The 11,768-nt window shown below is 34.9% G+C and overlaps 1 non-coding gene across 1 annotated transcript; it reads left to right on the top strand.

Moving 5' to 3' along the window:
- Positions 1 to 5,442: 5,442 nt before the first annotated feature.
- LOC145135011 (small nucleolar RNA R71) lies at positions 5,443 to 5,549 on the top strand. The gene has a single exon (XR_013719492.1). It is a non-coding gene; the product is annotated as a small nucleolar RNA R71 (small nucleolar RNA).
- The last annotated feature ends 6,219 nt before the right edge of the window (positions 5,550 to 11,768 follow it).

Raw genomic sequence — 11,768 nt, 5'->3', positions numbered from 1 at the left:
ATATCTCACGTCTTGACTTTGGCTTTCCAGCTATATTTCTCTTCTTTTAAGCTCCAATCCTCCAAAGTTCCAATGCTTGTCAGTTCTGGTCCATATTCTCCAAGAGTGTTCCATTTGGCTGCAAAGTACAATTTAATTCAATAAGTATCACATATATTTGCAATTAACCAAAATATTACTTAAAATGTATTAAAATATTGCCTAAAAATGTGTATAGATATGTCAATATCAAAATACCCACACTTATCTTTTGCTTGCCCTCAAGCAAAACTAATTTTTTAGTTAAACTTTCATCACCAATATCACATAAGACAATACATTTTGAACTTAGCCATTACACCAAGACCTCAATGTGCATATTTGTGTCTAAGGTTCCTAAAAACTTCCCATTCCTAAATACTCACAATCCTTATGAACCTTCACCCCTTAGTTTATACGACACTCATTTTTGCAACCCTCCGAATCCATCCCCATAAATCTTTCTTAACCTCAAGGTATTTTTGATTAAGCTACCCAAGCGTACATAATATCTAGAAAGGATTACAATTTTGATACCACAATGGAGCTCTTCAAATTCATCTCTTCTTTGATATTTGCTCTTTGATTTCTTTGAATTCACCACATTTTTTTTTTGATTTTTGGTATCTTCAACTTTTTGATTCTTTAGAATTTTTTGATACTTTTGATCTTCGGAATTTTTGATACTTTTGATCTTCAACTTTTTGATTATTCAAAATTTTTGATACTTTTGAATTCACCACATTGTAACGTTGAAATATTAGAGTAAAAATTCCATTTAGTGACTCACGATGTGATAAGAGAAGTTTATGACGTGAGTGTGGTTTAGATCAATTCTAGAAAACCTAATGGCAACGACCTCACGACGTGATAATAGTGGGTCACGTCGTGAAAACTGGATGTAACAGAATGCAGTTTTTGCAATAATTCGTCTATTCAAATTAGATGCAATTGAACTTCTTAATGGATTAAGACTCTTCTAAGACCCTTATTTTCCTGAAACCCTTTCTTCCTCTAATCTCTTTTCACACACGAAATTCACCCCACACTTATCAAAAATTATGGGCTTCGACTCTTTTCTCTAAAACGCACAGATTCTCTCGCTCGCTTTCTCTTTTTCTTTTTTCTTTCTAATGATACTCTAATAACTCTGCAACAAAACAAACCACTTGTGGAAAATCGAAAACAATCATCAAACATTTGTTACATGTCCTTAAATCATGCCAAAATAAAAAAAAGAACTCACAAAATAAAACACACCCAAAATAACTAAGAAAATAACATGACTAAAAATAAAAAGGATAAATATCATTCTTTATCTCCGCCATCTCTAGTTCTGCTCGTTCCGGTGTCATCTCCCTGATGCGACCAATACTCTCTCCATGAAGGACAAATTGGGTATTGATTTACTAAATTAGGGTGTTGCTCAATGCTAAAGTGTTGAATCATGTTCTCCATAGTACCACCTATCCAATTCATGCTCATGCTCATTCTGTCAAAATACTCGGCCATCGTCTCATCACGAGATGGTCCTCCTCCCATGGGCGCATTTTGTTCCACCGGTTGACCTCTCTCACCTCCCCCTCTCACGTTCCTTATTCCTCTTTGTCTCGGTTGCTCCTCTGGTTGAACAATTTGTTCATCTTCATCTTCCGGGGGTATGACATATCCCCCACCTACATTTACCACAACCCGCATAATACCCAAAATTTGAGTCGTCAAATAAGAGTCCTTGAAACGCGTCAAATTCCGAACAAAATTTAGACTCAATATTCCATATGAACGTATGAGTCATGTAGCCAAATGACCACCCGTAATAGGACTATCGGCCGAGAATTTACCGCCTTTGTGCCCAAACACCTTGTTAGCATATAAGGAAGATCACAAAAGACTCCCGGCATGATAATACTCCGAAGATAGAAAAGATTCTGGGATGGCACCTTGTCACCGTGATGTTTGTGATTTATGGTAAAGGTGATCAAGCGATGCAAGAACCTATGGATGGGTGATCAAATCTATCCTTCGCAAGAATTTCACGAATTATACTCATGATTGGAAATGGATCTCCAAAACTGTACATCAAGTAATCCCGTAGTGAAGTCTCGAACACAACCCTGTTAAAATAAGATGAACTGTGGTGATTGTGTTCCAGCCTCTGTGTACAACCCCATTTGCCAAGCAAACTCACGAAGGCTACATTCTCGATAAACACCTCCCAATCTAAATGCAAGAGCCCGGTTGTATGTTAGGTCAGTCGTCCGTTCTTCAAAATTAAATGTGGCAAAGAACTCAACGGACAACTCTATAAAAACCGGCTCTTAAATGGAAACTAGATTACACCACCCATTGCATTGGAAAGTGAACCCGTCTCCTACATATAGCTTTCTCCAATATCGCTCCAATTCCGTCACCATTCCAACCCCACTAAGCCACGACCAATCAATCGCGAGTGCTAAAGCGAATTCTCGATTATATAACCAACCCAATTTATTTGCATAGTTATTCATCATGGACTGCGAGATGTTTTGTGGAAATCGATATGGTAGATGTACACTAGGAAAATCAACATGTTCTTGTTCTTCAGGAAATGCACGTCTCGGTCCCATGGTACCTGAAAAATTAACAGCAAGTAAAGCCAACAACACCACCAAGCAGTTAAAAGAAACAAATAAACTAGAAGCCCAGTTTTCACGTCGTGGTTTTGAAGACCACGTCGTGAAAACAATTCGAACTGCGCACTGCCATCGGTCCATTTGTGGTCAAACCAAAATCAAATCAATGAGAGGGGTTTGTTTCAGCTATTATTCTAATACTATTAAACATGCATGCATCAACGATTTAAAAAAAAATCGACCCAATTTAAGCAATTGTACTTCAAGAACAAACCCTAACTTCTAAATACTAAGAATCTAAGGAAATTAAAGGTTAATGAACTTATAACACATACGTTTGTTGATGCTAACATAATAGACAAGTAGGAAAACAGATTCGTGGCCGAAATCGAAATAAGGGGGACCAGTTCTATGCTCATGACGTAATGTTTGAGAATAAAACAGTCAACTGATAGTGACTTATGTTCTGATGATACGTCCGTGACTTAAACTACTCACGTTGTGGGCTTGGGCTCACGTCGTGGTACCGCACTGGGCTCGTGACAATTGGGATGTTGTGATGTTGGGTTGTTTGGTCCTTAAATCCAAATTTATATATTTTTCTTTTAAGTTAATTGGTACATTCAACATTAAATATGTTTTTTTTCTTCTAAAAATACTTTTAACTTGAGATTATGATCCCACACTTGATTTAAAAATTTTGGAGAATGAAAAAGAAATTTATCCTAAAATGCAAAACAAAGAAATAAAAGAAAATGAGAAAAGAAAATTCAAACCGAGCTCGGGTTGCCTCCCGAGAAGCGCTTCTTTTGATGGAGTCATGATCCGGACTCTGTGCCGCCCTACGTGGTATTGTTTGGAGATACGATCTCCATATACACCTTCTGTTCCCTCCACCTTTTCTTGTACGCTTGCACCCTTCGTAAATAGGCTTCTTTAGAATTTTCCTTCTTCAATTTAGAATCGCATTCCTCGTGTTTCCGCTTCAACCCTTTCCTCTTTTTAGCAAGTTTAGGCTCTCCTTTTTTCTTTTTGTAGTTCCCGAGCTTCAACATCCACCTTGTCCAAAGTTAGCTTGCTCAAGTCTCGTATAATTTTTTCTTCTTCATCCTCACTTAAGACTATAAGTTCTTCACTCTCTTCATCTACTGGAGACTTTGGAGTTTTCAAAGCAAAAACCTCAAAGACCACTGGAATTGAAGCTCTTGTCTTGGTACGCTTGACTCGCTCTCTCGTTTGAATTTCTTTTCCATCAACTTTTCTAACTCCTCAAGCTCGTTTTCTTCATCCATATAGAATACTTCATTTTGAGCTTTATCTTTCTTGAATCCATCTTCAACTCCAACAGTCATCTCCTCATTTCCCACTCACAAAGTAACATTTGACTCGCGAATATCCACCAAAGCTCGCACGATATTAAGTAGTGGGTGTCCAAGGATAATTGGGACATCGTCATCCTCATTCATGTCTAGTACGACAAAGTTGATTGGAAAAACAAAATTTCCAATTTTTACCAAGATTTTCTCAATTATGCCTCGAGGATGAGTCACCGAACGATTAGCCATATGAATTGTCATCCTTGTAGCCTTCAATTCTAGAAGGTTGAGCTTTTGGTAAAACGAATAAGGCATTAAATTTATACTCACTCCAGAATCATCTAAAGCATATGTTTTCGTGTTATTTCCAAATTTACATTGAAGTGTAAGGCGTCCGGGATCTCTCATCTTCTTTGGTATTCCCTCCATAATAACCATGGAACTTTACTCACTAAGAACTACCTTGGAGGTCTTCTCTAGTTGTTGGCGAGTGTCGAGTAAATCTTGAAGAAATTTAGCGTATTCAGGAATTGGTGCTAAGGATTCAATAAAAAGAGTATTGATTGGAATACCCTTGACTAGTTGCATAAACTTTTTATGTTCTTCTTCCAAAGGATGCACTTGAGATCGAGAAGGAAACGGTAATGGAGGTTGATAAGTTTGAGCACAAGAAAATAGTTTCTGCCCAGACTGAGCCCACGTCGTGAGGATTAAATCCTCACGTCATGAGGTCAGTATTTCAGCAACATTTTTTCTTCTAGTTTCTTTCGCTTCAGCTATAGACCAGGCTGCTTCGTGTCATCTTCCAATGCTTTTAATAACTTAGAGATGGTGTCTTCTTCAGTGGTTATGGCCATGACATGTGGTTGTGGTTTATTATCAGGATTTGTTGGTGGTAACTGTTTGTTAACTAAAGTAGTTAATTGCCCGAGTTGAGATCCAATATTTTTAATGGACGCTTGATGATTTCTCATGGTAGCATCAGTTTCATCGTGACGTTTTTCAGAAGCTTCCATGAACCTATGAAGTATCGACTCCAAGTCCACTTTTTTCTCGGGTTGTGGTTGTTATTTTTGGTAAAAGCCTCGACCGGTTTGCCGATATTTTTCTTCATTTTGTTTCTTATACTAGTCGTATGACAACCATTCTTTATTTGGCTTCCTCCAATCTTCATCGAATCGGTCTACACTAGAGTAGCAAGCTTAAGCCTTTCTATTCCCATTTTCGTCCAAATGGCAATCTTTTGTCAAATGTGGCCCATTTCAAATCTCACAACCCACACGTATTGTGTGTATGGATTGGTCCACCTTAGCCATTCATCGATCCATGTTGCTTAACATTGCCAAAACAACCACCATGTCTTCCGAAGTGCCACTTCCTATTCCTCTCGTTCCTTCATTACGAGGGTTGTGGTACTCCCGTGAATGCTTTGAAAATTCCTCAATTTCGTGACATTTACCCCATCGTAAAAGATTAAGACTTGTTGTTGCACATTAAGATCATTTTGGGGACAATTTCGAAGTAACCCCTTGTAGCTCTTCCATGCTTCATATAGTGACTCACCTATTTGTTGCTCAAAATTAGCTATAGCCTTCTTTAGTTTAGACACCTTTGATGGAGGGCAAAAATTTTCTAAGAATTTTTCACGCATTTGTGCCCATGTAGTGATTGCACCAGGTGGAAGTCCCTTTAACCAATCTTTAGCTACTCCCTTGAAGGTAATCGGAAGCATTCTCAACTACACTGTTTCATGTGGAACACTTGGTATGGTGAAGTAATCAGCGATGTCATTGACTTCATCAAGGTGTTTATAGTCATCCTCATGATCTTTTCTGGAGAATGGAATATCCTTAAGTGCGGAAAGGATGTGTTCTTTAGAATCAAATATGGTGGTAGCAAAAATTACAGGTTGCACAAGGACGGGACTGGTGTCCTCTCGAATTCTCTTCTTGTATGCCTTCATATAAATGTCAGCAATGGCTGCCATGTTGCCTTCACTTTCGGGTTCACTTATGTAACGCCCCAATTTTTCTACTAAGGTACACCCAAATTTATCAAAAATCATATAAAAGTTTTACAAATAATCTTAGTGTACAATGGCACTCGGGCATACAAGAAGTTATCACAAGGATCCTGCTGGCAGCCAGCACAGGATCGAGTCTGGCGTCACAATAAATCTACCTACAAAACTGATCATCACAAAAACGTAAGCCTCACGGCTTAGTGACTAAAAACTACTAAAACATAATCAAATAAATCATAAATCATACAAATAATGTAAATTATGTATATTCCACATAATTGTCACATATGTAATCATTTCATCAAAGGATTCATTTTTTCAGTAATAATATATCTAGAAAATACCTATCCAATCAATAATCAGTATCTCACTCATATTAAATCTCATGCTCAATGACCAATATATCAAGTGTGTTATATCTTCCAATCATAATATATCTATCGATCAAATATTAATCTATTAATATAATCCAATCTCTCATCTATAATCTATTTCTCAACATTTCCTCAATCTCTCAATCAACAATTAATATTCTAAATAATAATAATCATTATTATCACAGCTATGGATATTAGAGTAGCGTACTCACCTAGTAAGTCGACAGGCTTATTCCAGTCTCAGTTTTACTCTTCCACTATTTATCAGATCGTCACACGGTAACACCTATTATTAAATAATAAGTCCCTCAGAATCTGTCCAGACTCACTAACAGTTATAATAGGCTTAACTCGTAAGCCCATGGCTAAATCTCTCATATCGAGTATTTCTCAGGCAATAGGGTTTATAACCCTTTTCAATCAAACATGATATTAATCATAAGATTTTCTCACTAATCTCACCAACAGGTTCATAACAACTCCATATCACGGATACTCGTAACCCTTACATGGGTCTAATATATCTAATAATAATCAAATATCATAAATACAACTTATCTGGTAAAATATACCTCACTGTATCCCGCAAGTCAACTCTGTATCACCCGTATGTAAGCATAACATCTCCGGTATAGACTCTCGAGAATGGCTCCCAAGCAGCACCTCTCCTTACGTACGCCAAAATACTTTAAAACTACTCAAAACATTCATATTTATACTCTGGGGATGCTCACGTCGTGAGCATATACCTCTCATGTCATGAGAAGTGTTTAGACCGGTTTCTGCCACGTGTCCTACTCTTTCGCCATGTGTTTTCTTCGATTCATGATGCTCACGTCGTGTGGAAACATCCCTCACGTCATGAGGGTCAAAGGTTTGACGACTGACTTGATTTTTCTTTGACTTTCTCAATATAGCAGCGTACTTTCATCAAATCTTCAAATGATCATAACTTTATCATACAGACTCCATTTTTGATGATCTTTATATCCACATAATCCTCTCAACGAGCTCTATAAGATTATTTAATTATCTTTTGCTAAATATCATTTCTAAAAATAAAGCAACTCAAGGCTTTATCTCATTTATTCAACTCATCATATCTATATTTCGTAAAATAATACCTGTTACGAAAAACTAGGTGTTACAATACTTCCCCCATTCAAAAGATTCTATCCTTGGAATCTCTTGAAATATCGTGCTACTAATCTAGGGTAAGCTAAATATTCATATCACATATATATCATTATATTCTCTTACGCTACTCTTATATTATCTAATCTCATACTTTTATTCTTATATGAATCTCAGGTTTCTCATCCCATCTCATAATTGTTCAAGGCTCATATGCTTCTCATCTCATTTTTATACTCTGTTACAGATTCTAAATAGAATTATTATATAACTCTTATTGTCTCATGTCTTCTGTAAGTTTAAACAACTTACATAATTTCTCATATATATCTAGAATGGCGATCGACTTTAATTGGTAGGGAAAAAGGTCCTGACAATTACAAATCAATACTTATTATTATTAATATTTTTCCCAAATATTAAAATCAATATCCTCGATTACTCAGATCGTGATTAATAACTCATATCAATAATAATTGTTCAATACTAATATTCAAAATGTTTCTCTATTACTCTTCTCATATCTTATATTTATCTCAACTCATTATCATAACTAAAGCCAACATTTCTCTTAGTCTTCCTTAATAATCATTTGGCACTTGACTTACGACTCATCCTAAAGTCACAAGTGTAAATACTTATAACAATTATCATTCAAAAATCACTCAAATCAATTTCAATCGCATTAATCTCTATGATACATATAATGTGATTAATTTACTCAAATAGTCACAACCACTTAGATTAACCACTCAATTTACTCAGGTCAATTTCTTAAATAAATCTCTTAGATTACTCAAGTTATTTATTAATTAATCACTTTACTCAGATCAATCGAGTCAATCATTTAGATCAATATTACTCATTCAAATCAATTACTAAAATTGCTCGAATCAATAACTCAGATCAATTGGACCAATCACATGGATCACTCAGATCGATTACTCAGATCACTCATCTTAATAGATCAATCAATCAGTCACTCATATCAATTGAATCAATTACTCAACTCAATCGATTACTCAGATTAACCAGATCATTTACTCACATCAATCAGATTAATTAAATCAATGACTTATATTAACATCAATTTCTCATATGAATCATTCAGATTACTCTAATCAATCACTCTAATCGATCACTCTAATTAAATCAATCACTTAAATCAACCTTAATTGTTTAGGTCAATCTCTCAGATCAGTATCAATCGCCCAATTTAATCACTCAGATCGCTCAAATCAATTGGAACGACTCCCCACATGAATCACCCTTACTACCCTCGACTTAGGATAATTTCCCAGCAAAAGGTATGGTTTTTCTCAATCCTTCCAGCCTTGTAACTCAATCATACAAACTCCAATTTGAACAAAATTTAGATCGTTAGAAAGCCTGTTAGGAGTACTACAAATTTCATATAAATTGCTCCATATGAATATGTCTAAAACTGGAATTATTCATCTATGAACATGAAGGTCTTGAACATTTAAGCAATTTCACGTATTTGACAAACCAACTTGAAATAATCATATCTTATCACTACACATCCGCTCTGTCTGATTCTTCTTCCTGTGTATTTTTTTTGTTATATAGATCATAACTTTACTTTACAAAGTTATTCCTAATCAGCTATAAATATTGAGTTATTAGGCTTCAAAGTTGACACCTTGCAGCTGTCATATTTAACAAATCAACCTCTAATAACTTTTTGTCTAACTTTGTAGGTTTGTACATTCTTCATTAGAACTCTCTCTGTTTTTTTACAGTTTAAACACTCAAATTACACAATCAACCAAATCACTCACTCTAATCAATCGCTCGGGTTAATCACTCAGATCGGTTACTTTGATCAATTTATGTAATTGATAATTGTATGTATCATAATCATACATAATGCCACAATCGTAATATCTTATTTTTCCTTGTAATCAAACCTTGTCGTTTATCAACTCGTAACATTTAACCTAATATCACATCACAATATCAGCACGTGACTTTCCAATAAATATCGAATAACAATGTCAGCCCATGACAAATCAACGACTAACAACGGTGTTAGCCCGTGACATATCAACAAATAGAAACAGTGTCATCCCATGACACATCAACAAATAGCACAGTCTTATTCCCAAGCAATTTCAATCTCATTTCTCAATCTCATTCCCAAAGGAATATCAATCTCATATATCAATCTCATTCCCGAAGGAATATCAATCTCATATATAATCTAATCATCTCTCATCTCGACAAATTTCTTACTGTAATTTCTCACTTCATATCAACTTTAGGAGTTATATCTTTACTCCAAATCATACTCTAATACTACATCTTATTTCTATTTCGTTATTCTCTAAATTATCATAATTAATATTAAGAAATCTGCTTTTATTCCATGATTATCATCCTTGTCATTATCAATAAGCCTTCCACATAATGGATATAAACTAGATACTCAGCAAATCGCAATATTATAAATCATATCTTCGAATATTATTACAGGTTCATAACTCATCCAAATTAATCTCTCAGTTCGTTCAAACCATTTTCTCAATTTAATCTCTCGTATTACTTAAATCAATGATTAATTAATCATTCAAATTTATTACTCAGATCGCTTAAATTGATCATTCATATTAATTACTCTAATTGATATTAATCACTCTAATCAAAAATTAATTTCTCAGATTAGTCACTCAAATCTATTGATTAACTACTTTAATCAACATTATTTCTTTGATCAATCACTTGGATCGCTCACATAATTTAATCAAATCAATCACTCAAATTAATTGGATCAATCACTCCTATTAATATTTTTTCACTCAAATCAATTTCTCAAATCACTCAATTTAATATTGTCTACTCAGATCAATTACTCGGATCAGTATCATTTACTCAAATCAATAACTCAATTCGATCATAATATATCTCATATTAGGATTAGGTCTCGTCACCTCTCAGAGACTCAATCACAAAATATCGTCTACATGTAAGAAAAATCATCTACATGTATGTCAAATCGTCTACATGATATAATCATGTAAGTCTATGATTTTAATCAAAATTCTCATTTGGTAAGACCCAATCACCTCTCATGGATCTTTGTGTAAATCATATGATCTCGAGTAAAAGTCTTCATTTCTCAAATCCAATTTCATCTATATTCTATGTCTCTTTCTCTCGATCTCTCTCTCCTTCTCTTTTTTGTCTCTTTCTATCTCTATCCTAACTCATTCATCATCCCTCTCTCTCTGTCATGAGTCTCAAAATCTGTATGAAAAGTTTTCTACATCTTTATCTCTTTCTTATTATTAATCTTGATCACATTATCTCGTTTTAAGAGTAATACTATCACTCCGTCTCACACTCTCATACTTTATCTAATCTCATGCTCTAACATCTCTTTTAAACTGAGCTCCTTGATTCAGAACTCATCATTATAACTCTCATATTATCTCAAATTTAAAAGCTATAGAATCACTTTAGTTTTATACTATTGTTTTCTATACACTCTTGACTCTATAGATATATTTAAATATATTTTAACTCATTTTTATCACATATCTCGTCATGATAAATTTCGCGTCACCTCGCAATTCGTCATCATAAATCATCATATAGTAATATGATTTTTAATTTGTGTCGTGGGAAACTCTCATCGCGTCGTAGCTACTCAGAGTACATCATCTACTAAATCTTCATGGCTATGCCATGTCGTGATCTCCACCTTGGTACGTCGTGATCTCCACCTCGCCACGTCGTGATCTCTACCTCGGCACATCATGAGCTTACACTCGTCACGTCGTGAGCTTCACAAATCAACTATAGCATCATACTTTAATTCTCACGTCGTAAGTGTCAAAGTATATTGCTATTTCTTGATCTAGCTGCATCTCGTATTTCCAATCACTGGGCCGCATGTCTCGAATTGTCTCACCTCGTAATTTCTGTGAATCTCGCAGTCATACATCACAACTCCCTCCAAAGTGCTCCACGAAATTATTTTATAGGGAAATAATAAATTATTATAAGTATAATTATTTGCCAAGGTTGTAAAAATCGCTCGACGTTAGCTAGTCGGTGGACTGAGGTTAAGGGATTAATTGGCTAGGCGAAGATTAATCGGGGGATTAATCGGGGACCATTAATTGCTAATTTGTTAGATTTTAAAAAATTAAATATGACTAATATCATATAAAAGTTCATAAATACCACTAATATCATAACAAAATAGGTTAATATGATAAATACAACACTAATCATACCTCAAATAGTTTCTATTGAGATATAA

The sequence above is a fragment of the Lactuca virosa genome, chromosome 8 (assembly GCF_052849685.1).
Source record: "Lactuca virosa cultivar CGN04683 chromosome 8, Lactuca_virosa_CGN04683_v6, whole genome shotgun sequence".
Classification (NCBI taxonomy): Eukaryota; Viridiplantae; Streptophyta; class Magnoliopsida; order Asterales; family Asteraceae; genus Lactuca; species Lactuca virosa.
Note: the sequence above shows the minus strand (reverse complement) of the source record. Positions and strands in the feature narration are given on the sequence as shown.